The 24,030-nt window shown below is 45.8% G+C and overlaps 1 protein-coding gene across 1 annotated transcript in view; it reads right to left on the bottom strand.

Moving 5' to 3' along the window:
* Positions 1–276: 276 nt before the first annotated feature.
* Positions 277–24,030, bottom strand: part of SNAP47 (synaptosome associated protein 47) — a 79,432-nt gene continuing 55,678 nt past the window's right edge. The window contains exon 5 of the transcript XR_010025262.1: positions 277–287. The gene's annotated coding sequence lies outside the window, so the exon portion shown is untranslated. The remainder of the gene's footprint in view (positions 288–24,030) is intronic.

Genomic DNA, 24,030 nt, shown 5'->3' with positions numbered 1-24,030 from the left:
CCATTGTCATACTGCTCTAACAGTCAGGACGTTTTTCCTGATGTCCAGCTGGACATCCCTGCCTGCTCCCAGTATCCCCTGTGTGTCATTTGGATGTACAGGGATGATCCCAGGGTGATCCCGGGATATAGGCCTAGTCTAGCCATGGCCTCTGTTGCAGGGTCTAGGGTGTGGAATTCCCTCTCCAGGAAGTCTACTCAGCGCAATCCCTGGTGGCATTTTGACCCTGGCTGAAGACTTTCTAGTCCTGGAAGTCTTTGGGGCTTTTATTTTTCCCCCCTCATTGCCTTCTCATTTTATCAGCGGCTTTTGCTGATGTCTAAGTGTTTTAAATTGTGATTGATTGAAACAATGGGGGTTGAACCTCAGGCCAGTGGGCCAAATCCGGCATGGGGGGGGGGCTTTTCCCCAACCACCAATCATTTACTGGTTTCCCAGTTTTTGTGCAGTTTCTCCCTCATTCGAAAAGGTTTAAATCCCTCTCCTAAGGCTTAGTGTGTGGCACTGTGGACCCCCCCCACCCCCTTTTGCCTTTGATTCCACCCACCACCCACCCACCCATGAGCTTTTCTGGACATCTAAGAAGAACATGGTTGCAACACATCCAGAAATGAGCCACCAGGATGGTGAAGGGTCTAGAAACCAAGTCCTATCAGGAACGGTTGAAAGAAGTGGCCATCGTTAGCCTGGGGAAGAGAAGATCAAGGGGAGACATGATTACTAGGGGTGTGCACTCCCACTCCGCTTCACTTTAAGATCCGCCATTTTCGGATCGGCCCGCTCCGCCCCGCCCCCACTCCGCCTGTGCCCACTCCGCTCTGCTCGAAGCTCCGGATCCGGATCGGAGCTCCGGTCCCCCCCCCATAGGGGGGGTTACCGGGCCCTGCCGCCATCGCCTCCCATGCGGCGGCAGAGCCCGGTAAGGAGGAGGGGGGGCCTTACCTGCCTCCGTCCGTGGTCCGTCGCCGTCTTCAATTGAGCCCGTGGTTCCACCAGGAAGTCTGGGCCGCAAGTGCGGCCCAGACTTCCTGCTGGAACCATGGGCTCAATTGGAGACGCTGACGGACCGTGGACGGAGGCAGGTAAGGGAGAGGAGGGCGGGGGGCGTTACCGGGCCCTGCTGCCGTCGCCGCATGGGCGACAGCGACAGCGGCAGGGCCCGGTAAACCCCACTTACCTTTCCGGCGGAGCTCCGGATCGAGGCGAAGGATCCGCCTTCACCTCGATCCTCTTCGCCACGCTCCGCCAGCCCCCCAATCCTCTTCGCCTCCGCCTTAAGGGCAGGCGAAGCCCCCCGCTCCGCTACTGCTTCTCCGGTCCGATTAGAAGCGGAGCACATCCCTAATGATTACAGCTTTCAAATATCTGGAAGGCTTTTTGTGCGGAAGGTGGAAGCAACTTGTTCTGTGTTGCTCCGGAGTGCAGGTCTAGAACCAACCAGGAGAGTGTTGCACAGAAGCAGTGTGGGTGTTTTATTTTTTTTACTAAACATTACGAGAAACTTCCTAACAGTGAGAACACTTCAGTAGTGGAACAGAGGTGGTGGTGGGTTCTCCTTCACTGGAGGTATTTCTTTTTAGCAGAAGTAGCATCTGTCAAGGATGCTGTAGCTGCGCCCTGCAGTGTAGACCTTGCAGTGAGCAGGAGGTTGGACTAAATGATCTCCGAGGTCCCTTTGAATTCTGCGATGGTCCAAAATTGTATTTGCTCTTCATGTTGAATGAGGTTTGACACGCCTGTTTTAAACTGTGAGATTAGATGCCTTGAGCATTTTAATGAAACGGAATGATAAAAGCATTTTAGCAGGACAAAGAAATAACCATCTCTTCCCATTGCCTCTGTCCCTAACAATGACTGCCTTAGAAGAGATAGCTTATGGGCACAATTTGGGCTCTCATGCCTCCCTATCAGGCCAGCCCCAAATTATTCCAACGGCCCCCAACTTTCTCCATTCCCTTCGATAATAGACCGCGGCGTCCATCTGCATTTTTAAACCATTGTAACTAAGAATCGTGGTATCCATGTGGCAGAGAAATGCCTGCAGGATACGTGATATGAAGGCTGGCCCAAAGCCAAGATATGCTCAGCGGCGGTGGAATTGTTCAAAAGTGTTGCAGGAGGGAAGAATTATAGGTGGGGGGAGATCGGCCGATGTGTCAAAATCATGAGCTGGCATTTCATTTCGCAAATTCTTTTCTCTCCCTCCCGGCACTTTTCGGCCCACGTCTGCTCGGCAGATGCGGGAAAACGCAGGCTTCTGGATGCACTAAGTTCTGTTTCTTTGCCTGGGCTACTCTGGGCATGGCCCAGGGGGGTGGGGCGGGGGTGGGGCGGGGGCCTTTCGCCATGACCAGCCCACGCAGTGATTTCATCGAGTGTCTGGTGGGTCGACCAAATGTTCGTGCAGGTGTGATGGAAAGTCTTTGCATAATATGCATATTAAGGAATACATGCTGAGGGTGATGGTTTGACTAGGGAAGGTTCTCCAGGACCCCTGCAGACCAGGGGGACCCCCAAAATGTCCAACCAGAGAGCAGTAGGGGCAAGCTCTTTCGCTGCCGGAAGCGGGGAAACACATTATTTCCTCCTGTCCTCCGCCCCATCCACCACCACCATCACCCACCCCTGTACACGCTCCCTTACCTTTGCTGCCGCAACCGCTGTGCCACCTCCATGGGGAGCCACGCGGCTGGAAGATGTGGCCTCCTGGGTCTCACTGCCGCAAATGCCATAAGAATGTAAGAAGCGCCCTGAGGCTGGATCAGACCAAGGGCCCATCTAGTCCAGCACTCTGGTTCACACAGCGGCCAACCAGCTGTCAAACCAGGGACCAACAAAGAAGGACATGGTACAACAGCACCCTCCCACCCATGTTCCCCAGCAACTGGTGCACACAGGCTTACTGCCTCGAATACTGGAGATAGCACACAACCATCAGGGCTCGTTGCCACTGATAGCCTTCATCTCCAGGAATTTATCCAACCCTCTTTTAAAGCCATCCAGATTGGTGGCCATCACTACATCCTGTGGGAGTGAGTTCCATGATTTAACTATGCGCTGTGTGAAGAAGTCCTTCCTCTTACTTGTCCTGAATCTCCCACCAATCAGCTTCATGGCTCAGGACCACAATACCTGACAGAACGCCTCTCCCAACGTGAATATACCCGGTCACTATGTTCAACATCTAAGGTCCTCCTCCAGGTGCCTACTCCGAGAGAGGCTCGAAGTGTGGCAACGAGGGACAGGGCCTTTTCGGTGGTGGCCCCCAGACTATGGAACGATCTCCCTGACGAGGCTCGCCTGGCAGAAAAGGATACTAGAAAATAGGGATGTGCTCCGCTCCGATTAGGAGCGTAGAAGCAGTAGTGGATTGGCCTGCTCCGCCTTACCCAGAGGTGGAGTAGGAGCGGACCGCGGACCCCCTAGAAGCAAGGCGAAGAGAAGCGGCCATTTTTCGGAGCTCCGAGTTCAGGCGGAGCGCTCCGGTCGCCATCTTGAAAACATTTCGCCATAGGATTGCATTGCGGCAAATAATCGCGCATAACTACGTTGTTTTTGAAGCTATCATTCTGAAAATTCTTGTGCACAGAGAGTCGTGGATGGGGGTCATTTTGAGACCACTCTCACCTCTCTGCATCGTACGGGTCACGGGCTATATTTTTGTGAAAATCGGGTCAACCGCGCGGCTCAAACTGCGTTTTCGGCTTTTCGCCCATAGGATTGCATTGAGGGAAAGAATCGGGGATAACTGGGGGGGGGGGGTTTAAGCTATCATTCTGAAAATTCTTGTGCACAGAGAGTCGTGGATGGGGGTCATTTTGAGACCACTCTCAACTTTCTGCATCGTACGGGTCGCGGGCTATATTTTTGTGAAAATCGGGTCAACCACGCGGCTCAAACTGCGTTTTCGGCTTTTCGCCCATAGGATTGCATTGAGGGAAAGAATCGGGGATAACTGGGGGGGGGGGGTTTAAGCTATCATTCTGAAAATTCTTGTGCACAGAGAGTCGTGGATGGGGGTCATTTTGAGACCACTCTCAACTTTCTGCATCGTACGGGTCGCGGGCTATATTTTTGTGAAAATCGGGTCAACCGCGCGGCTCAAACTGCGTTTTCGGCTTTTCGCCCATAGGATTGCATTGAGGGAAAGAATTGGGGATAACTGGGGGGGGGTTTAAGCTATCATTCTGAAAATTCTTGTGCACAGAGAGTCGTGGATGGGGGTCATTTTGAGACCACTCTCAACTTTCTGCATCGTACGGGTCGCGGGCTAGAATTTTTAAAAAAATCGGCGGGAAAAATACCTTTTTCAAAGGGCTGAGGGGCAGAGTCAGCTCCCGGTCATGATGATCCCAAAGTTGGAGGAGGGCATAGGCAAAACAGGTAACTTGGGATTCTGGGAAACTTCTCTTTCTTCATCTGAACGGGCTTTTCCCCGTGTTTTTTAACACACCTCGCAGGGATGTTGTGTGTGGGGTGCCCGATTTTCAAAAATTCGCCAAAAATCAGGGGATGATGGGATTGCTTTGAAACTTGGCGTGCGTGTGTATATCCCCATGAGGTGTCATGGTGCCAAACATGAGGTTTCTAACTTGAACAGAAAAAAAGTTGTATAATTTTTTAGCTTTCAATGCAAGCCTATGGGGGGGGGGAAACGGAGCTCCGGATCCGGATCCGGAGCTCCGGGCGGAGCGGAGCGGAAGTGGGCGGAGCGGGGGCGGGGCGGAGCGACCCGATCCGAAAAATGGCGGATCTGCAAGTGAAGCGGAGCGGGGGGTCCGTGCACACCCCTACTAGAAAAGGATACTTGCTCCCAAGTAGCTGTGTATACTAGTCCTGACTGTGCCATGATTTAAATGAGTTTCAAATGCAAAACTGCACAAGCTCAGTGTTTCCTTCTTCTTTTAATCAGGGATAGCAAAGAGTTCTGTGTTGTTGTTTTCGGTCTAACCTATCAGGAACGTTGACACAGTTGTGAAGCACAAAATGGTGGGAAGGTGAGAAGAGAAATGTTACTTGTGTGCTTCACAGTAGACGTAATGCAGTTAAAGAAGGAGGACCTTCTCCTGTGACACCAGGCTTCTAGCTTTCAGACTGCCCAATGTCTTCCAGCTTCTTACCCACCTCCCCGTGTCTTTAGACAGTCCCAAGGTACTCACCCACCCTCTGGGCTGAATGTCTGACAACACCAACCTGAACAAACATCCTTGTATCTTGGCATACGATTGTCGTAGAACACCATAATCTGGTTGAGTTTACAACATTGACTGCTGAGGTTCTCATGGGTGGCCTATCTGGTTCTTAAATCATCTCTTTCTTTCTCTCTCTTCTTACAATTTCCAGGATACATAAATATTACATCCATGCCCGTACACGAAACCTCTCCCCCATGAGAGCTGTCCCAGGTGACTCAAGGAGCTGAGTAAGTTGTCAGAAACATTTCTCTTCTTTGCCCTGATCCCTTTCATTGTAGACAGGTAGACAAATTGCTTCATGAAGGAACTTTGGAACCATCCATGAGAGCATGTTTGGGCCAGGAGACAACCGCTCTGTCTGCAGCATGCCCAGCTGCTTCCTGCCTGGACTTCTTCCCACATATGTTAGTAATGTATTTCTTCTTCTTCTTCTTCTTCTTCTTCTTCTTCTTCTTCTTCTTCTTCTTCTTCTTCTTCTTCTTCTTCTTCTTCCTCCTCCTCCTCCTCCTCCTCCTCTTTCTCTTCCTCCTCTTCTTCTTCTTCTTCCTCCTCTTCCACTACTACTATTTCTTCTTCTTCTTCTTCTTCCTCCTCCTCCTCCTCCTCCTCCTCCTCCTCTTCCTCCTCCTCCTCCACTTCTTCTTCCTCCTCCACTACTACTACTACTACTACTTCTTCTTCTTCTTCCTCTTCTTCTTCTTCTTCTTCTCCTCCTCCTCCTCCTCCTCCTCCTCCTCCTCCTCCCTGTCCAAACACTTTGCAGAGTTTCTGATAGGGCATGAAGGCATCTCAGAAGGAACCTCTCCAACACCTACAATTACAGGGGGCTTAAGCCTTTTAGGGTGAGTGGGCACATTTGGAATGTCGAGGGGATGTCATGGGCACTCTTACAAAATGGTTACCATGGTGAGCATATCCAGTCACAAAACACTAATTTCCCAGAAAAAAAAACTGGTGAGACAAAGCAGAAAGTGACTGGCCCAAGAACTTAGGTTCAAGAATGAGGTGGAGGCTGAGCTCTGAAACAAACAAACAAACACAACCCTCTTCCGAAACCCAATAAAGATGGGGCTGGAAGGCAGCCCTTCACTTCATAGCATGCCATCCTCCCAACTAAAAAAGAAAAATTTTGCTGCGTGGTTTTATCCTGGTTGTGCTTTTTATATTGTATTTTGTATTTGTATTTTTAACTTGTTGGTTGTTTTATGATGATTTTAATTTTTGTGAACCGCCCAGAGAGCTTCGGCTATTGGGCAGTATAAAAATGTAATAAATAAATAAATAAATAAATAATAAATAAACTTAAGAAATAAAATTAAAATCAGGATGAGCAGAGAACCTAGTAGGCACCAAGAGAGGTGCCAGTATAGACCAGGTTGGAGACCCCCAGGGCTACAGGGAAAAGCTCACGTGAAGGACCTAACTTGGAATAATCATTTTCAACTTACTCAGATGACCTGAAACAGAAGTGAGAAGGCAACTCCATGGCAGAGAGACCAGGCTTGCTTTGCATGTCTAAGGGCCCAGAGGCAAGTTTTGGTTGTCTCCCCTCAGCGAAGAAAAGGCCTCTCAGAGAGACAGACTAAAACCGCTTTCCTCTTCCTGGTGATCCCCCAACGCCCATCTGCTCCATCCAGCATGGCCAATGGTTAGAATTCTGGGTGTTGTAGCCCCAAACATTTGAAGAGCACCAGTTTGGGGAAGGCTGGAGTAGACATGGTGTCTAAGAACCAGTGTGGTGTTGTGGTTAGAGTGTTGGACTGGGAGTCAGGAGATCTGAATTCTGGTCCCCACTTGGCCATAGAAGCTCACAGGATGACTTTGGGCCAGTCACAGACTCTCAGCCTATCTTCACAAGGCTGCTGTTGTGAGGATAAAACAGAGGAGGATTATGTACACCGCCTTGAGGTCCTTAAGGAGGAAAAAAGCCGGGTTATAAATGTAATAAATAAATAACAGAAGGACGAAGAGTTTGGATAGCTCCTTTAGAGTTCTGACTGGATCTGACTGATTCAGCGCCCCATTGATGTCAGAGCCACCAACCTCCATCGACATAGTATAAGGCAATTTCAGATGTCCAGGGAGTACCTGACCCTCAATACCAATCACCGGGCATATTGCACTCATGTTCTGCTTGTGGTCTTCTGAAAGGTGTAGGGTCTGAAAGGCCACTGTGAGAAACAGATCGTTGCACTAGATGGATCTTCAGTCTGATCCAGCAAGGTCCTTTGTTTGTTTCCATGCTCATGTTTCTTGAATTATGAGCTGAGTCGCTCTAGGGAATCACAGAAAGTTTCCAAAGAAGTCATGACTCATCCTGGCTCGTCCCACCGCAATCCCTTGGACAGGAACCTCCAAGTTGATCGTCAGAGCCTTCCTTCAGTACTGATACTCAGGCCTAAGCACTGGAAGGAGCAGTAAAGACAGTGCCTCCGCTCATGTGCAGAGTAATTTTCTTTAATTCATAAGTAATGTCCTCCAGCTCATGAACATCCAAGATTAGGAGAAGATAATGAGAGTGCAAAAATTTCCAGCCATGTCTTCATACTAGGGCTGTGCTCCGCTCCGATTCGGATTGTGAGTCTGGAGTGGAGTGACCCGATCCTTCTCTGCCAAAGTTGGATCCGAATCGGGTCGGGGGAGCTGCAGATCGAGGTGAAGCGGTTCACCTCCATCCGGAGCTCCAAACGCAGGTAAGTGGGGGGGCTCACCTGGCGGCGGTGGCGCAGTCCGTGTGACAATGGCGGTGGAGCCAGGTAAGGGGGGGAGGGGGCTTACCTGTGTCCATCACGCTGGACCGCGATGGAGGCAGGTAAGTGGGGGGAGGGGGACTTACCTGGCTCCACCGCCGCAGTCTGTGCAGCGATAGCGGCAGAGCCAGGTAAGGGGACAGGGGGGCTTATTCAGCCTCCATTTTGTCCCCCCTTCCCCACTTACCTGCCACTGCCATCCACCACAGAGGCAAGTAAGTAGGGAGGGTGGGCAAAATCTCAATCCGCCCTTCTGGATCTCGCTCCGTGGAGCAGGGGAGGGTCAGATCGACCCAAAGTGGTTCAGGCCCAATCCAAAAGTTTTGGATCAGGCCACGACGCAGTTTGGGGGTTCGTGCACAGCCCTCCTTCATATAGCCTCCTTTCTTCTAAACACTTATCTGCCCATTCCATCTCCCTCTCTCTCCTAACTGAGCTTCTCTCCAACACATCAGCTCACACCTATTGGACTGAGTACAAGGACTTGAGCTTCCAAACTTGATCTTCCTCCTCTCTTGGCAGCCGCTCTGATTTTCAAGCTTCTATGAGTAAGCCTTCCCCTTCAGAAGATAGGATGTTGATGAACATTCTTTGATGTCCGCACTGCAATTCCTGCTCTGAACATCACGACATCGTTGATCCCCTTTCAGTAGTTGATTTTTCTAAAACCTGGTTTTCAATAGACTCATCATAAGCGCTTTCTGGACCTCTGGCACGAGACGGTGATCTGAACATCTCACTGGAACTAACGGCTAATGTCGTTTTGGGTAACAATGAAACCCTTTGACCACTTGAGGCTCTGATCATTCCGAAGACAGCATTGGCCTTTGTCCCGTCCACATTGGCCACCCCATTTGCTTTTCAGCAGCCAAAAGGGGAACATGATGTCCTTTGACAGCACATCAGAGCAAAAGTTCCGCCGGACCCACTTCTCTTACGTGGAGATGAAAGAAGATCAGGATGGAACAAAGACGTCATTGGGAGGCAGTTGGGAAGCGCTGACTGGGCACTTATTGATGGCTGACTGCACCTTATTCTAGCCTTCCCCAAACCCAGTGCCTTACAGAGAAGAGTCTGGAGAAGAGAAGATTGAGGGGAGACATGATAGCACTCCTCAAATACTTAAAAGGTTGTCACACAGAGGAGGGCCAGGATCTCTTCTCGATCCTCCCAGAGTGCAGGACACGGAATAACGGGCTCAAGTTAAAGGAAGCCAGATTCCAGCTGGACATCAGGAAAAGCTTCCTGACTGTTAGAGCAGTACGACAATGGAACCAGTGACCTAGGGAGGTTGTGGCCTCTCCCACACTAGAGGCCTTCAAGAGGCAGCTGGACAGCCATCTGTCAGGGATGCTTTAGGGTGGATTCCTGCATTGAGCAGGGGGTTGGACTCGATGGCCTTGTAGGCCCCTTCCAACTCTGCTATTCTATGATTCTATGTGTTTGACTACAAACTCCATCAACCCAGCCCGCATAGTCAATTTTGCCAGCCTCTTCTGTGTCCTCAGAGATCGTATTTTTTATTCACCCAACAGGTTCCCAGGGTGTCCTATAAAAGGTTACATTACAATAAAAACAACTGGAAACATACCCTATCCTTGGCTGTCCACGCCCAGAAGGTATAGTCCATAGGCACCTTGCTAATTTTTTTCTTACAAGCACGAGGTAGAACTAATGCCTCAAGTGACTCTAGGGGTATGTCTGGACGGGGCGATATCCCAGGGATTGTCCCAGGATCATCCCTGTGCATCCACATGATGCACAGGGCATCCCGGGAGCAGGGAGGGATGATCCCTTCCTTGCCCCGGGATATCACCCTACCCTTTCATTCCGATTTTTTCCCCACGATCTTGGGATGATCCCGAGACCATGGGACGTGTGGTCCACCGTTGCGGTTTTGTCCTGGCTCCTTGCGAGTAACCGCGAGGACCTGGGACCCGGGCACGGAGCTCTGTGCTCATTGTGGGTGGGATGGTGGGATCAGGAGGTGTGTTTTTTAAAAAAAAAAAAAAAAAAACTTACTTTTTTCGTAGGAGCGCTCCTACACTCAGTATTTTAACACTTAATTTTAACTTAAATTTAAATTTTACTGTTCTAACTCTATTTTAATCTTATATCAATTTTGCTGCATGGGTTTTCCTGGTTGTGCTTTTGATACTGTATTTTGTATTTGTGTTTTTAACCCGTTGGTAGTTTTATTATGGTTTTAATTTTTGTGAACCGCCCAGAGAGCTTCGGCTATTGGGTGTTATAAAAATGTAATAAATAAATAAATAGATTAAAAAACAAAACAAAATGGCAGGCACGAAGTCCTCTTCCTTCCTGGACATCGGACACGCTTGTACTTCCCTTGCTCGGCTCCGTCCATTTTCTTCTGCTGCCCCTTACGCCTGGAACGCTCTTCCAGAACATTTGAGAACTACAAGTTCAACCGCAGCTTTTAAAACTCAGCTAAAAACTTGTCTTTTTCCTAAAGCTTTTAAAACTTGATGTTGTGCGGACTTTATACTGTTAGTTTTACCCTACCCTGTGCCTGCTTACCCTACCCTGTGCCTGTTGGCATTCTCTTCCCCTCCTTATTGTTTTACTATGATTTTATTAGATTGTAAGCCTATGCGGCAGAGTCTTGCTATTTACTGTGTAATCTGTACAACACCATGTACATTGATGGTGCTATATAAATAAATAAATAATAATAATAATAATAATAATAATAATAATAATAATAATAATTGATGAGGGGGACGGTCGTGATAATAAAATCACAAGGTTTGTGATAATAAAATCACGAGGTTTGTGATAATAAAATCACAAGATCATACCCCTCTACCCCCTCGTCTAGACATGCCTTAGGTGATGTGCTATTAAATCTAGGTCTTTGTGCATGCGTGTGCCTGTATGCCATGATTTTAAGGTTCATCAGTTGAGCATTTTATCACCCACTCGCTATTGCCCACTTACGGATGTGCATGCATCCTTTAGATTACAACATCTGCCTCCCATATGCCTCCCACTCCTCCCACTCATTTTTCCATAGCAAAAGAGACCCCTTTTAATCTGACTTTTATAAAAACAACAACAGAACTTGCTGCTATCTCCTGCTGTGTGCAGGAGAAGCAGCGCGATCACAACGACCCACTGAATGGGCCATGTGCACGTTGTTTACTTCCTCTTTCGAAAGAGGAAGTAACGAGGGACAAATGCGTGGGCAGAGAAGCGACGGTAAGGAAACGTGATTTTCCCCAATGTGATGACACTCTTTCTGTGAGCACAGAAAAACGACAGAGTGTAATACTGGGCACAGAATTCAAGATCCTAAAGAACTTAGCCTCCACTTAGAAAAGGAAGCAAATTTCTAGCTCTGATGGACCTTAAAATGCTTGGAAGTATCTAGGCAAGTGCCAACATTTTAGAAACCCGAAGGGTGGTGGAATAAGATGTGTGGTTTGCAATGCCTTGCTCCTCCTCATGACTAGTAAAGCTAGAGCAAACTATGCAAAACAGCAACAATGGCAAAATAATGGAGAGGTACATGTACATGTTGGCATAATTTATATAGGTTGTAGAATTCCATTTTTTTCTGTGCAGTATTTGGATAGCCAGTGTGCAGAATCTTAATATTGTGCATAGAGTAGATGAAAACCCCTGGCGTCCTAAGAGATGGGAAGAGTAGGGATGTCCAAATCAGTAAAACTCAAGCTTGGCAAAAATCTCCAAATTCCATCTTGAATCAAGTTCATACCAAAATGTGAGCTTTTTCTTTTCTTCCTCCATTTTATTTTTATTGTATTTATTTTTTTTATTACAATTTTATACCTCCCAATAGCCGAAGCTCTCTGGGCGGTGGGTATTTATGAAAATCTGTGTGTATTTATGTAGATTTCCCGCCAAAATGGATGCATCGTGCACATCTTTGAAATGTATGCATTTTTCTCCCATTGATTACAGCACATTTGTCACATATTTCAAACGAGGCATTTTTCATGGACGTTTTCCAAATGTACCCATGCTGTCAAATGCATTTTCTTAGCCTGCAAATCACACTGCAAGGTCAGAAATACGTGGACTTCAACCGAAGATTGTGGCCATGTTCATGTTTGATCCGGAAGGTGCGAAGTAGGTAAATCCTGATCAAAAATGAACTGAAATGAATTTCTCATACAGTGAAGAAGAATAGGATTACGATGTTAAAGCACTATGTGCCACATTGTGGATACGAGAGATGGCTAAAAGCCATCTCAGAGGACCGGGTCTCTGCCCTTTACATGGAATCAAAGTAGAGTTGGAAGGGGCCAATAAGGCCATCGAGTCCAACCCCCTGCTCAATGCAGGAATCCACCCTAAAGCATCTCTGACAGATGGCTGTCCAGCTGCATCTTAAAGGCCTCTAGGGTGGGAGAGCCCACGACTTCCCTAGGTCATTGGTTCCATTGTCGTACTGCTCTAACAGTCAGGAAGGTTTTCCTGATTTCCAGCTGGAAGCTGGCTTCCTGTAACTTGAGCCCGTTATTCCGTGTCCTGCACTCTGGGAGGATCGAGAAGAAATCCTGGTCCTCCTCTGTGTGACAACCTTTCAACTCCTTGAAGAGTGTTGTCATGTTGCCGCTCAATCTTCTCTTCTCCAGGCTAAACTTGCCCAGTTCTTTCAGTCTCTCCTTTTAGGGCTTTGTTTCCAGACCCCTGATAACCCTCGTTGCCCTCCTCTGAATCCCCTCCAGCTTGTCTGCATCCTTCTTGAAGTTTGGTACTTCAAACTTCAAGAACTGGACGCTGGACTCAAGATGAGGCCTAACCAGGGCTGAATAAAGGGGAACCAGTACCTCATGCGATTTGGAAGCTAAACTTCTATTGAGGCAGCTGCGGTCAGTAGAGTCTCTGAGATATTGCAAATGGGATGTGTGAAGAAGCTCCCGAAGGAGCAGCCTCAGCCCGTTGTAAAGCGGCAAAGTATTGCTTACGGCCGGTGCTATAAATCCTGCAAACGGGATGTTGGTGACATTATAGACATGTTTTGCTAGGTTTTCAAGCTGAGTGGCAGGCCACAAGCATAATTTATCCCCTGTGATCTTGGTGGGTGTGGGGTGGGAGGCAGGAAAGCCCAAGAAAGGAGCGATCCACAATATTTTCATTTTTATATGAACACACCCTTTTCAAAGGAGCTCAAAAATGTTTTACTTGCGGCTTCTTGGGAGAAGGTGGCATAAGGTCAGCTAGGGAAGGAATTCCAAGGGACAGCAGCCCAACTTTCCCAATCAGGATCAGAAGACTGTCGGCAGGGCCTGGGGTGCTGCAAACATCTGCGACTTTTGGGGCAGAAACGTCCTATTTGCTGTCACAGGTAAGTATCCTGAGCAGGTAGCAGGCTTGTGAGAATAATGTAGGGATGAGCAAATCTGCCAGTTTTGCTTCCTAACACATTTACTTTTTAAAAATAAATAAATAAATCACATTTTGGGCAAATTCATATAGAAAATATATCAAAATGTATTTATCTATTTATTTGTTTGTCACATTTATATACCGTTCCCCATTCAAAATTTCAGAGTGGTGTACAAGATAAAATAAAATAAAAACAGAATAAAACACCTTCAATTAGATTTTTAAAAGAAGCAAAAAGACAAGTGAACCATGAAATTCTTATCACAGCATCATAGAACAGTAGAGTTGGGAGGGGCCTATAAGGCCATCGAGTCCAACCAATCTACACCGGCCAAATTCTATAGGTACAGCTATTCCCAGCATGGAGAGGACTGTGGTGTACAATATCTCCCTGCCATATAGCTCTTCAAGATGAAGAGGCTTTCCAGAAATAAGATGACGTGGTGACCCAAATTGCGCACTAAGTTAGTTGAGTATGTAGGGATTTAAACCTAGAATTTTAAGATCACAGGACTCAAAGCCCTGTCAGTGTTAGTTTATCTCCCACATTCATTTATAAGAAAAGAAAAGAAAATAGCTCAAGTTCTTTTTGTTCTGGAATATGTAGAAGTTTGCAAAATTGGGGAAATTCTTATCGAAACTGAACCCATCCCTAGAATATGCTCATCAAATTGAAAGAAAGGCATCATCCACACCAAGCAAGATATTCCACTATGAAAGTGGTATGAAAGTGGTATACAAAAGGCAGGAGACACACTATTGCTTTATACTGGTATTGAAGTGCACTGACAACTGTTGGGGCCCTTTGACACATTCTGCTTTCATACTGCTATAGCCTGCTTGGCTCCTGTTTTTTATATACCGCTTTCATACCACTTTCATAGTGCAATATCCTGCTTGGTGTAGATGAGGCCAAAGAATAAAAGAAAGAAAGAAAGAAAGAAAGAAAGAAAGAAAGAAAGAAAGAAAGAAAGAAAGAAGCCGGGAAAAGATGCAGAATTATGTAAATTCAGAATAACTATATGCATGCAAAGGGTGACCATATTTTGGAAACCAAAAAGGAGGACAATTTGGTCGCCCCCCAAGGGGGCGTGTCCAGTACCAAGGGGGCATGCCCACCCGAACATAGCCTTGGTCACATGTCTGATTTTACAGCACACATTTAAGACAAATCTGTTCTACATAACATCTTAATGTTAAAATCACTGAAATAAAGAACAAGTGAGAGATTCAATGTATCTGAAACTAACTTCACTCACTCCTACTTTTGTAGGTTTTGCTGTACTTTGAAGCTTTTGCTATACTCTGTGTGTTACATTCTCCCCTTCCCTCAAATATCTTTTCTGACTCTATCTTCACCCATTGCAAGCTGCTGTTGTTGTTAACAGGGTTTGCTACTGGCCCCAGATCTGTTTCAAATTTGGTATGGCTAAAGCTCTACCTAAGAGCTATCATGGTGCCAACTTTCAGCTCTTTATCTTTAAAAATGACAGTTTAAAAAATAATTTTAAAATCTCATTTTTTAAAAAAAATCCTAAAAAATCAATGGATGAACAGATCTGTTTCAAATTTGGTATGACTAAAGCCCTTCCTAAGAGCTACCATTGTGCCAAGTTTCATGTCTTTATCTTAAAAAATGACGGAGTTATAAGCATTTTTGTTAATTCCCATTAGAGCTGCTCTTTGGGGAAAATCTGGATTTCCCCTCCCCCTCCTGGATTCGCCATCAAAAATCCGGGCAAATCTGGGCAAATCTGGTCATATGGTCACCCTACCGGCATGCAGCATGAAATTTGGGTTGCAAAACTTGCACCTCTACTTTGCCAGCAAGTGTCCTGGAAGTGTGATGCCAGCATGTAATATCCACAAAAAAGGCATGATCTTGCATGTCCCCAGACAGACAAACTGCCCCCTGAGAGACAGGAGATGAAGCCCAGAGAGGGCCCAGAACTTAATGGTAGAGCACTTCATTCATTCATTCACTCATTCATTCATGTTCTATACTGCCCTATTGCCGAATCTCTCTGGGTGGTTCACAAATATTAAAAACCATTAAAATACATTCTACAACATGCAAAACCATTCACATAAACACGCACACACACTTTCCCAAAATGTGGCATTTCCGGTTATAAAATCATTCCAAGTAGCAGGGTTTAGAAAGACCCCCACCTTGAGGTTTCGAGGAGCTGTTGCCAGCCAGAGTTGGCAGTGCTAAGTCTGATAGACTATTTTATTTTATTTTATTTATTACATTTTTATACCGCCCAATAGCCGAAGCTCTCTGGGCGGTTCACGAAAATTAAAACCATAATAAAACAACCAACAGGTTAAAAACACAAATACAACATACAACATAAAAAGCACAACCAGGATAAAACCAGGCAGCAAAATTGATATAAGATTAAAATACAGAGTTAGAACAGTAAAATTTAAATTTAAGTTAAAATGGTCTGACTCTGCATAAAGCAAGTGAAGGGGTGGAATTCGAACTCGAGCAGAAGGCCGGCCCCACAGATGTTACAAGGCCACCACGCTCAATCACAATCAGAAAGGAAAAGCTACAAGGGTGTTTGGAGGGGCTCCTGTATCTTTAACATTTGAATAGAAAGGGGAATTTCAGCAGGTGTCATTGGTCTGCATGCAGCACCTGGGGAAATTCCCTCTTCATCACAACCGTTAAAGCTGCAGGAGCCCTGCCCTCTTTTGTATCTGGTCACTCTAGTATAAGTGCTGCAGCTTTAACTGCTGTGATGAAGAGGGAATTTACCTGGTGCTGCATGCAGACAAGTGACACCTGCTGAAATTCCCCTTTCAATACAGCTGTCAGAGGAGCCCTGCCCCCCTTTTCATATGGTCACCCTAATTTATACCCTGCTACTCAGCCGGAGTTTACAGTTGAATAAAAACACAATAGTTCCTACCTTTCGGTTCATAATCTAAACCCGTCTTCCCCAACCCGGTGGCCTCCGGATACATTGGACTAACCCCCCCCCCCAATAGAATCATAGAATCAAAGAATTGCAGAGTTGGAAGGGGCCTACAAGGCCATCGAGTCCAACCCCCTGCTCAATGCAGGAATCCACCCTTAAGCATCCCTGACAGATGGTTGTCCAGCTGCCTCTTGAATGCTAGTTAGAATGCTAAGAGTTGTAGTCCAATGTGTCAGGTTAAGAACATAAAAATGCAAGAAGTGCCCTGATGCTGGATCAGGCCAAGGGTCCATCTAGTCCAGCACTCTGTTCACACAGTGGCCAACCAGCCATCGGCCAGGGATGAACAAGCAGGACATGGTGCAACAGCACCCTCCCGCCCATGTTCCCCAGCAACTGGTGTATATAGGCTTACTGCCGCTGATATTGGAATAATCAGTTTTTGCCTAGTATAATAATAATAATAATAATAATAATAATAATAATAATAATAATAATAATAATTTCTTACCCTCCTCTCCCTTTGGATCGAGACAGGGAACATTAGTGCAGGAATCAACACATCTTTAAAATTCTTGATTTTACGTTAATCTGAGTAGGCCTGCTGGAAAAGGCTAGCAAAGGATAATATAGCAAAGGATATTTCGCAGAGAATTATACACTTCAGTCTACAATGATTACTCTCTCGTTTATTTTATTTTATTTCTTTTTTGTGTGTGTTACGTTCACAAAACCCACCAATGTTCTTTCGGGGTGAGGTCAACTCTTGGGCTGCACCTCCCTCTACTGGACAGCCCATAATATTACAAAATCAACCAAACTTTGCAGGTTTCCTGGAAGCTGGAGTGAATCAATGAACGTCTCTCTCTCTCTCCCTCCCACATACACATACATCCTTCTCACTCTCCGACGACGCTAAAGATTTATGAACTGCCAAGACCCAACCCAGATCAGCCTTCATCGATGGGGGATATTTTGGTCTCTTGTTTGTCCTTTCTGTGCCTCTGCCAATTTCGACTGACAGTCGAGGTCTTTCTTAAACAGGTGTCTGCGTTTTCCCCTCTCGTATGTGGCACTCAAGTTAATCTCCTTCACCACCTACTCTAAATTTTGCCCACAATTCCAACATAGCTGATGTTCGTCAAAGATAGAATTACATTCAGAGCGAGCCAGGGCTTGTAATCCAACGAAATCTGTTATGCCCCGTCTCATTTTCCCTCTTAAGTCCCACGGGGTATTGTGCTAACTGTCATCTGTCTTAAAATTGGACAGGAAAGATGGAATTGGATTTGGAATGTATGACCTACAAGGGAAAGGCTGAACGAAATGAGACAAAGGGAGATTCCTTTATACATTTCTTCAGTTTCTTTGCTATTTATTTATTTATTTGACTTTATAGAGGTACAAGTCCAGAATGTAAGAAGTGCCCTGCTGGATCAGACCAAGGGTCCATCTAGTTCAGCACTTTGTTCACACAGTGGCCAACCAGCTGTCAACCAGGGACCAACAAGGCAGGACATGGTGCAACAGCACCCTCCCACCCATGTTCCCCAGCAACTGGTGTACATAGGCTTACAGCCTCTGATATTGGAGGTAGCATGTAGCCATCAGAATTAGTAGCCATTGATAGCCTTCTCCTCCAGGAATGTATCCACCACCACCCCTTTTAAAGCCATCTAAACTGGTAGCCATCACTATAGGGTGATCACTATATACAGAAGGACGCAGACAAGCTGGAGCATGTTCAGAGGAGGGCAACCAGGATGATCAGGGGTCTGGAAACAAAGCCCTATGAAGAGAAACTGAAAGAGCTGGGCATGTTTAGCCTGGAGAAGAGAAGATTGAGGGGAGACATAATAGCACTCTTCAAATACTTAAAAGGCTGTCACACGGAGGAGGGCCAGGATCTCTTCTCGATCCTCCCAGAGTGCAGGACACGGAATAACGGGCTCAAGTTAAAGGAAGCCAGATTCCAGCTGGACATCAGGAAAAACTTCCTGACTGTTAGAGCAGTACGACAATGGAACCAGTGACCTAGGGAGGTTGTGGGCTCTCCCACACTAGAGGCCTTCAAGAGGCACCTTCCCTCATAGCGGAGATGCTCCAGCCCCTTGATCATTTGAGTCGCCCTTTTCTGCAGTAGGACAAAATGGATATCAAAAACCCAAACTTCAAGAAGTGGTTATGTAACAAAGGCAAATGATGCCATCACTGTTTTAACTGCTTTTACTGCTTTTAAATTATATATTGTTTTAACTTGGATCATGGTTTAATTTGTTTTTAACCAGGCATATTTATTGTTTTATACTGTATGTTTTAATTGTACACCGCCGTGAGATCTTACTGATGTAGGGTGGGATATCAATGTTTTAAATAAATAAACAAATGGTCCAAAAGGTAAATTACAACTTGGTTTACTTTACAAAAGTCAGTTTGGAGTATCTTTACAGAAAGCTTAATGGAGGACAATCCATGACACCCCTCTGTTAACGTAGTACCATAGTTGGAAGGTACCCCAAAAGGCCATCTATTCCAACCCTTAACCCCCTGCCACAGCAGGAGATAGTGAACCAGGTTTCAAAGAAAATACCTTGTTTACCTCTTGCCAGTCTACTTTGATGTGTTAACTTTTCAGCCCAAAATCACATAATTCTGAACCAACTCTGGAGTGAATATCCAGAAGAGATCCTTCCTTCCTCCTCCACCCCCACTGTCTAGCTATATTTCCATTCCAGAAGAATGAGATCCTGGTAGAAAAGCTAATTTTTGATCCTCTGCATATATTTCCATCTTGCTCAACACGTATGACATTATTCACAGGGGCGATCTTTTTAATTTGCTTGAATGTGCATGCGCAGAAAACTGTGTTCCACTTTGGTGCAATTCATTCAAATCACGCTTGGCTGAGCGCCATTCCCAATTCAAAGCACAGACCAGCTTGCTTGGGTCCAGTCTAACTATCACTAGCCTGTGTGAACTGGACTTTGGGTGCAAGCTTATCCCTGTCTAGACAAAAAGAAAAATACTACAACTTCAAGCATGCCCCAACTTGCCTTCATGGGTGGGAGGGTGCTGTTGCACCATGTCCTGCTTGTGGGTCCCTGGCCGATGGCTGGTTGTCCACTGTGCGAACAGAGTTTTTCTGATGTTCTTATGGTTTCCACACAATTGATGGTAGGAAATGTGGGTTTACACAAGCAAGGTAGATTAATGAAGCCTCCACATTCAGGGGCAGTATAGCTCGGATTTCAGGATGCTAGGGGGAGATGACAGGCATGGCCTGCTGCTTTCTCCCCAACCTTTCCTGGGGGCATCTGGCTGGCCGCTAAAGGAAACAGGACTCTGGGGAGCTTTGCTCTGATGTCACAAGGTCATTTTGGTATTTTTATGCACGATCGAGCTGGCCTTCCTGGCCCTGTGAAAGGCACATTGTGCCGATGTGACTGTGCCATGTTTCCAAGCAGCTGTTTCCGGCACAGTCCTGACCAGACTCCTAGAAAACCATGAATTATATTTGCAGAAGAGCAGTAAATGAGAATCAGATGAGAGTTAGTTGCGACGGCTTCCTCCACCACCACCTTCCTTGCACCAAAAGACAAACATAGAATGACTCACAGGATCAGGAGAGCAACACGCAGATTCCCAGTGTCTATTGGAAGAGCTTTGAAAGAAATATTTATCACACCCCTGTGGGAAAAGGAAAAGGAGGTTCTAGAGGTTGCCAACAAAACGGGGGGGGGGGGGGAATGGATGGGTGACTTTTTGGGGGTTTCAAGCCAGCTGTGAGCCAGTGAGGAAGGGATATAGCTGAGTGAATGGACTGTACTTTTGCATGCAGAAGGACCCAGGTAAGGCCAGGAAGGTTGCCTGTCCAGTGGAGGCTGGTGGCTCTGATGTCGGTGGGTTGGTGAATCCGCTCTGAGTTTCAGTTGGAGCCAGTCAGAACTCTGACCATAAGAACATCAGAAGAGCCCTGAGGCTGGATCAGACCAAGGGTCCATCTAGTCCAGGACTCTGTTCACACTGTGGCCAACCAGCTGCAGGACATGGTGCAACAGCACCCTCCCACCCATGAAGGCAGGTTGGGGCATGCTTGAAGTTGTAGTACTTTTGTTTTTGTCTAGACAGGGATAAGCTTGCACCCAAAGTCTAGTTCACACAGGCTAGTGATAGTTAGACTGGACCCAAGCAAGCTGGTCTGTGCTTTGAATTGGGAATGGCGCTCAACTAAGCCTGATTTGAATGAATTGCACCAAATTGGTACACAGTTTTCTGCACACGCACATACAAGCAAATAAAAAAGATCAGCTCTGTGAATAATGTCATACGTGTTGAGCAAGATGGAAATATATGCAGAGGATCAAAAATTAGCTTTTCTACCAGGATCTCATTCCCCACTGTCCCTGTCCAGAACCCTGGAGGAGGCACTGCCAGCCATGGTAAACTGTACACAACACTAGGCCAGCTGGGTCCATGGTTGGTATAAAGCAGCTTCCCAAAGTCCTATTTAAATCAGAACTTTTATTTTAATATTTATTTATATTTATTACATGTATATACCACCCCCATAGCCAAAGCTCTCTGGGCGGTTTACAAAGACTAAACGCAGAACATTGCAAACACATATATACAAAATTTAAAACCATAAAAAGCATAAAAACAGACAATATCCATTTAAAACAACTATTCTGGGGTCAGTTAAAAAAAAACTCAACATATGTTGTTAAATGCCTGGGAGAAAAGTCTTGACCTGGCGTTGAAAAGATAACAACGTTGGCACCAGGCGGGTCTCGTCGGGGAGATTATTCCACAATTGGGGGGCCACCACTGAAAAGGCCCTCTCCCTTGTTGCCATCCTCTGAGCTTTCCTCAGAGTAGGCACCCAGAAGAGGACCTTAGATATTAAGTGTAGTGTACGGGTAGGTTCATGTCGGGAGAGGTGTCCTGTTGGGTATTGCGGTCCCAAGCCATGTAAAGCTTTATAGGTTGAAACCATCACCTTGAATCAGGCTTGGAAATGTACAGGCAGCCAATGTAAGCGGGCTGGAACCATGAGGACTGGAACGTTGTTTTATTTTCAGGGGAAGGGCCGTAGCTCAGTAGAAGAGCACTGCTTTAGACACAGAAGGCCACAGGATCAAGCCCTTGCATCTTCAGGTACGGCTTGGAAAGATTCCTTTCCAAGACCTTGGAAATCCATCATCAGTTAACACAGACGGTGCAGACCTTGATGGACCAAAGTTCTGACCTCAGATAAGGCTGCTTACTCTACGGCTTTCCAAGAACATCAGAAGAGCCCTGCTGGATCAGACCAAGGGTCCATCTAGTCCAGTACTTTGTTCACACAGTGGTCAACCAGCTGTTGACCAGGGACCCACAAGCAGGACATGATGCAACAGCACCCTCCCGCCCATGTTCCTCAGGCAACTGGTATATACAGGCTTATTGCCTCTGATACTGGAGGCAGCACAGAACCATCAGGACTAATAATCATGGATAGCCTTCTCCTCCAGGAATTTATCCACCCCACTTTTAAAGCCATCCAAATTGGCGGCCATCACTACATCCTGTGGTAGTGAGTTCCATCATTTAACTATACGCTGTGTGAAGAATGGCGGCGGCTGTGTGCTCTAAGTTTTGAGAGAGCAGCACATTATTTGAAGTCTCATATCCTAAAATATAGTTTCCAAGCTGATCATACTTCTGCTTGCTTGTCAAAACTTGCCCCCTGGTATGCTAAATTGCCTATTCATATACGCCTTACCCTCAATATTTAAATAGTATAACTAATTCTAAGTGGAGATATGCATTTACAGCTCTTCGGTGCCATTCAATGAACTCAGCAGTGGTTCAGGGACGCTACCAACGGATCCCCTTGGAGGAAAGAGTTTGTCCATGTGGATCTAATATAGTTGAAGATTTAACTCACTACCTGCTTGTCTGCCCAATTTATAAAGATGTAAGAATAGCTTTGTTTAAAGACCTAGGTCTTATACCTAATAGGTCTCATTCATACTTGATTAAATTTTTATTGGGGGATACTACTCCATCCATTTCTGGAAAAGTAGGCTGTTTTGCTTTTAAAGAATCAATTTTAAGGAGGAAGTTTTCTAATGATGATGATCAGGTTTGAAGTTGCGACTGGGGCCACAGCTAGACCTAAGGTTTATCCTGGGATCATCCAGGGTTCTCCCCTGCCTGAGCACTGGATCCCCTGTGTGTCACCTAGATGAACAGGTTTGACCCCTGGACAATCCAGGGATAAACCTTAGGTCTAGCTATGGCCTGAATAGAGTCTATAGCAGCCTTCCTCAACCTGGGGCGCTCCAGATGTGTTGGACTGCATCTCCCTGGCTGGGGCATTCTGGGAGTTGCAGTCCAACACATCTGGAGTGCCCCAGGTTGAGGAAGGCTGGTCTATAGAATGATGTTTTGGGATGATTTTAGTCTTGTAATGTAATCTTATATATTTGCAATATATTTGATTATTCTGTTTTATTTGATTATATATATGTTTGTAATGGCTTTGGCTACACAAATAAATTTCTCTTTACTTCCTTACTACATCTTGTGGTCATGCAATCCATAGTTTAACTATGCACTATGTGAAAAAGTCCTTCCTTTTAGCTGTCCTGAATCTCCCACCAATCTCTGAAACACTAGCATCCTTTTCCTGCTTTATGACATATTCATTCCAGGAAAGGTGCCTCTCCCACATCCTCATCAGAATATCAATAGATCCTGAGTGGATCAGGCCACAGTTCTATCTAGTCCAACTTGGCTAGCTGGGAAACTTATAAGAGGGCCATGCAGATGATGGCTATACAGTGGTGGCCAAAATTGTGGACACTTTTTGAAATTTTCATGTTTTGCAACTTTGCAACTTTGCATGCTTATAGAAAATGTTCTTTTTCATGAAATTCAAATGTTTATATATCAATTGAAAGAGAATTTAATGCTGAATTCAATACACAAAACAGAATGCAAATATCTGCAGTACAAAAAAGGTTATGCTTACTTTAGTCTAAAAACAAACACAGGTGTGATTGAGTGAAGAAGGGGATTGGAATTGCAAACCCCCACTGGCCAATCACAGTCCTTGTTCTGGGGACCAATCACATGGCAGTAGCTGCGATACGTCATGTTTCAAGTTGGAGAAAGTCAGTTTTGCTGTTTGTTCTGTAACTGAAGCACAATTGGACATTGTGTGACTATTTGAAGTATTTCTCAAATTAAACGTGTACGTACGTACATCATAAGTAGAGCAATGGCACTAAAGAAAAAAGTTGATTGGACACCCAGGAAAAGAAGCAGGATTGTCGTATTACGTGAATCAGGTCTTTCAATTGATATATAAATGTTTGAATTCCGTGAAACAGAACGTTTTCTGTAAGCATGCAAAGTCGCAAAACATGAAAATTTCAAAAAGTGTCCACAATTTCGGCCACCAATGTACTTTCAGCTTGAAGCATCTATCTAGCTATAATGGCTAACAGACACTAACAGATCTGTCCTCTGTGAATTTGTCGAATAACCTTCTAAAGCCATCAAGGACAGCTTCCAATAACTGGATCTTGTGGCAGACATTTCCATCAGCTGATTATCCACTGCATGCTGTGTTTGGTCTGTCCTCAGTCGAATGCGGGGACAGACGACTCTGTCACTTTTGGTTTCTCCCTGTTTCTCATTTTTTCCATTTCTAAGTTTGATTTGTTCCAAGCACTGGAAATTCACATGAAAATTTAGACACATTTTTGTGCACATTTTGTGCCT

This window comes from Elgaria multicarinata, chromosome 1 (genome assembly GCF_023053635.1).
Source record: "Elgaria multicarinata webbii isolate HBS135686 ecotype San Diego chromosome 1, rElgMul1.1.pri, whole genome shotgun sequence".
Lineage (NCBI taxonomy): Eukaryota > Metazoa > Chordata > Lepidosauria > Squamata > Anguidae > Elgaria > Elgaria multicarinata.
Note: the sequence above shows the minus strand (reverse complement) of the source record. Positions and strands in the feature narration are given on the sequence as shown.